We start from the raw sequence: 4,811 nt of genomic DNA, 5'->3' as shown, positions 1-4,811 counted from the left end.
TTAAGTTGTTAAAAATTTTATTTTTCTTAATAAAAGCTGTATATTGAATATGTTTGGATGGATTGCCATTTTGTTGTCTATTAGATGTATTTATGTAGTCGTTTAATAGCGGTCTTTTTGATGACTAGTCTATTCTTGGGCTATGGTTAGACGTCTATAAAATTTTCACTGACAGCCAAAAATTTAGCCTTGTTATAGCCAAGACGTCTGGGCTGTGTTTAGACAGCTAATAGACGTCTTTTAAATGCAAAATTGCTTGCTGGGGTCTCTCTCTCCTCTACGACAGTGAGTTTGACACGCATCCGCCTCCAGTCAATTACAGAGTCTGAATGTCCGCACGGGATTGCAGGTATTCCGCATAATTTTAATAATTCTCGCGCAAATGTGGCGAGCGCTTTATTGTAACATGAGAACACAGTCATGTAATAACAGAAAACTGAATGCGAGCTCTCAAATAGGCCTAACTTATACAAATGAACTGCCTGTCCTCTCACGCCGATATTGCTTGTGTGCAATCGCGATCTCTCAGTGCTTTTAAAGTAGAAATTGTTTATCTTTGCTCATGGATTAAACCTGGTCTAAAGTTATCAACCATTTAGAATAGATCCACGCCTGACGCGATGAAAATCCTAGTGGAAATTTTATTGGCTGTAAGTGAAATAAGTCTTTCAACAATCAAAGATGGAACTTTAATTTCTTTACAATGTAAGTATGTAATGGGATATTTGTCTGATTTGTACATATAAATATCCTAGTCTGCCTAACTGCATCACTACATTGTACAGACATTAGGGTCAAAGCCATCTGATGTTACATTTATCTAAATAAATAGGCCTAACATACTGTATATGGCTCTTAAATCACTGCTTATAAAAATTCAGTGTTGTCATATTACGGATACCTCAACAGAATTGAGGTCATTTGTTTTATAATTGTATTACTGAATGTGTACTAGTCTTTTTTTGGTAAATTAAATTCAGTTTGAAATCAAATTTGAAATCAAGCTTCCTTGTGCTGTAAGCTTTTGCAACAAAGTTACCCTATTTTAAAGACACAAATACACAGAATGTGCAAATGTTTAAGATTGAGATTTTTGTAATGGTAATTGACCAATATTTATATGTATGTAAATAAAAGCCTATATTAAAATCTGTTCATCATATAAAGTGAATGTGTCTTTTTAGAAGACTTGGATTAAACCAATTTCAAAGCTTGAAATAATAAGCTTGAAATAATGATTGCCTTGAAAAAGCAAAATTGTTTTTAAATATTAAAATATCTATATGGCAGTATACAGTAGTATGTGTCAGTTTTGCCAATGGTATTGAAAAGTTGTCATGAAATCAAAAATGACCCTACTTACTTTTTAGTACACATTACTAGTCTTGTGGTGAACAATTGAACCGTGCAAGTCAATACACTGGGAAAAAAATGTCTGACGTCGTAATCTTTAATCAAAAACTGAATACTGGCTTCCACTCTGGAATGGTGTTCTGGCTCTGATGACATCAGTTTGATGGCTTGGGGAAAATCCTCTTATTAAGTCATGACATAAGGACTGCTGTTTCCGGGTCTAAGCCTCTACTCATTTCACTTAAGAATACTATCTCAACAGCCATTTATGAGCACTATTTAATTAATATTACATATTTAAGCTAAGCATTTAAAAAAAAATTGCTGTGCACACTACAGTCTCCGTGCTCACAGTATCTCAGACACTAATATTTTAGCTGAATCACTGTCAGGCCTTCTGGGATTTCAGTATGGAGATAAAGGTTAGGGTTATAATTTTTCAGTATTACATGACATCGTGGGTGTATATTAGCACAGTTTGATGTTTTCTTGGGGCATCTGGCAGAGCGTTAGGACCCAGAAGCAGTGAAGCGTAATGTCAGACGTAACAAGCAGATATTCTTAACCCTCTGGGGTCCGAGGGTTTTTTGGCGCCCTGGAAAAGTTTTGACATGCCCTGACATTTGTGCTTTTTTCAGTTGCTTACAAACATTTTAATGTCTAAAGTTGAATAACACTGTAATCAGCACAAACTGGGCTACATTAATATGTGAGCAGCATGTATGAACATGATTGTGTTTTTGAGAAAACAACGTTTATGTGTGCTTAGTGAAAAACTACAATTTTAACCACTGCTATGCAGCCGTGAATCTGCTATGAGCAAGAGGTGGAGTGGAGGTGTACCACAATAAAGCCCCACCCTTTATTCAATATTCCGTTTCACTTGGAAATACATCACAACACTGAAGTCAGTTGCAACTTCCAGTTCACGGGTATTTTGATATTTATATTTTTCAAGGTATTGAAGTTAGAAATTTCTGTATCATGACCACTAATTCACATACATTGTCAATAAGATAAAAGTGGGTTTTGTTCAAAGTAGCTATTATCCACATATATCTTTGATATGAATATTTTTTGGTAATTCATTAAATATCGGCGGGTAAAATGTAACTAGTAACTAGTACTCTGAGTAGTTTTTGAGAAGAGTACTTTGTACTTTTACTTAAGTACAGTTTTGGCACGAGTACTTTTACTTGTAATTGAGTATTATTTCAGCAATGTAACAGTACTTGTACTTAAGTACAAATTTCCAGTACTCTTTCCACCACTGGCCGCTTACTCAAGCCTGCCTCCGCTCACTCTAAGCCACCGACCTCTGCTCACTGCTCTAGTCCGCCGTGTTTGTTGTGAAAACGAAACTACTTTGTTTGGTCTTCCAAAAGAGGACACAACTAGAAATTAGTGGTTAAGTTGTATTTACAACACTGTTCCAGAACAGTTCAACCCAAATATTCCGATGTGTGCAGTGCATTTTATGGAGGACTGTTTCCTGATCCTGGGAGAGTCGACTACAATGCCAGCTGTTCTGACTCACAGATTGTAAGTAAGTTTTTTATATTTAAAGAATTTGCTATTTAATTTACGAATTAAAACTTTGTAAAAATCAACGCATTTCAGAAAGGCAGGGCATAGAGAAGAAACAGTAATGTACAGTATGTGGAAAATAATGTGTTTTTTGAACCTTAAACCTGTAAGGATGGTTTCCCTACGGTGGTTCAGGCTGTAGGATTGCCGAATGACTAAAGAAACGTTATCAGCACGATGGTATAAAACTGTACATTTCTAGTCTATTACCACCCACTGCCACTTATACCAACGACGGAAATAAGCGCAGTTAGAATAGCTAAATATGTGGGAGAGCGTTGCTATTGAGTGACTATTGTATTGCAATAGGTATCACTTTAATATTAACCTTGAATCAAGACTAGTTAGCACATAATTAATAATTGAAATGGTTTAATAACAATATTTTGTTATGGTTACACTTGAATTGGTTATAAAATAGATGAAGGATGGTAAAACATAAACAATTAATTGTACCCAGAATAAAATAAACAATTGCTGGTTTTAACACCCCCCTTCATCAGTAAGAGTATAAGCAAAATATTCAGTCACCAAATACAGAAATTCAATTGTCCAAAAACAATCATTGTTTCAACTGAAATGGACAACATACAAAGAAAACAGAAATCAAATTAGTTACATGATACAGTGGGTACAGAAAGTATTCAGACCCCCTTAAATTTTTCACTCTTTGTTATATTGCAGCCATTTGCTAAAATCATTGAAGTTATTTTTTTTCCTCATTAATGTACACACAGCACCCCATATTGACAGAAAAACACAGAATTGTTGAAATTTTTGCAGATTTATTAAAAAAGAAAAACAGAAATATCACATTGTCCTGCTGTGACACTCATATATTTAACTCGGGTGCTGTCCGTTTCTTCTGATCATCCTTGAGATGGTTCTACACATCATTTGAGTCCAGCTGTGTTTGATTATACTGATTGGACTTCATTAGGAAAGCCACAAAAGGGTCTGAATACTTAGGACCATGTGATGTTTCAGTTTTTCTTTTTTTAATAAATCTGCAAAAATGTCAACAATTCTGTGTTTTTCTGTCAATATGGGGTGCTGTGTACATTAATGAGGAAAAAAAATTAACTTGAATGATTTTAGCAAATGGCTGCAATATAACAAAGAGTGAAAAATTTAGGGGGATCTGAATACTTTCCGTACCCACTGTATATCAATGAAAAGTGAGAAATACTAATTTACATTTGAAACTTGGTGAGATGATATCTAAGTGATTAGGTATACCCAAAGAAAACAATAATTGGATGAAATTCACAATTATAATATAGTCAAGATGTACAGACTTAACATTATATGAGGCAGTATCAGACAGATGTAAATTTCACTCTGTGTGTGAAGATCAAATGGTAGTATATGTGTCTGCATTTAGCTGTGGCTATGTGTCAGTGTAATCATGCTCCAAAGGCAAGGAAGTTTTACAATTGTGATGCAAATTTGGCCCTGTTGTAACCGGGAGACAGCCTGAGAATGTGAGGTATGAGGTGTGATCTGGCTCAAAATGCTTCCATACCAATGTTTTTTGTTAGGAGCATGATAAAGTGCAAAGTTCAGAGGCATTTAATTCTGTTGTGAGGAAAGCGTTTTCATTGTTAAGGCAATTGTGAATCACACTGTGGCCACATGGCAATTCTATGCTCCTGTACATGGATCACTGCAGCTATATGGAAAATAGCAGAGTGTACTACTCAGGAGACAAACAAATTCAACATAGATACACATGCAACTTGAAATTGCTATGCAATTCCAGTAGTACAGTTATTCCAATTTTACACAAGACACAGTTAGAATGCTCAGCATCTACAACCTTAAACCTAAGTGTTTCACACACTTACAGTAAAGCAGTCATGTGTTTTTTT

Source organism: Sinocyclocheilus grahami, unplaced genomic scaffold, assembly GCF_001515645.1.
Source record: "Sinocyclocheilus grahami isolate Dianchi unplaced genomic scaffold, SAMN03320097.WGS_v1.1 scaffold1152.1, whole genome shotgun sequence".
NCBI classification, from domain to species: Eukaryota; Metazoa; Chordata; class Actinopteri; order Cypriniformes; family Cyprinidae; genus Sinocyclocheilus; species Sinocyclocheilus grahami.
This window is presented reverse-complemented; position numbering follows the sequence as displayed.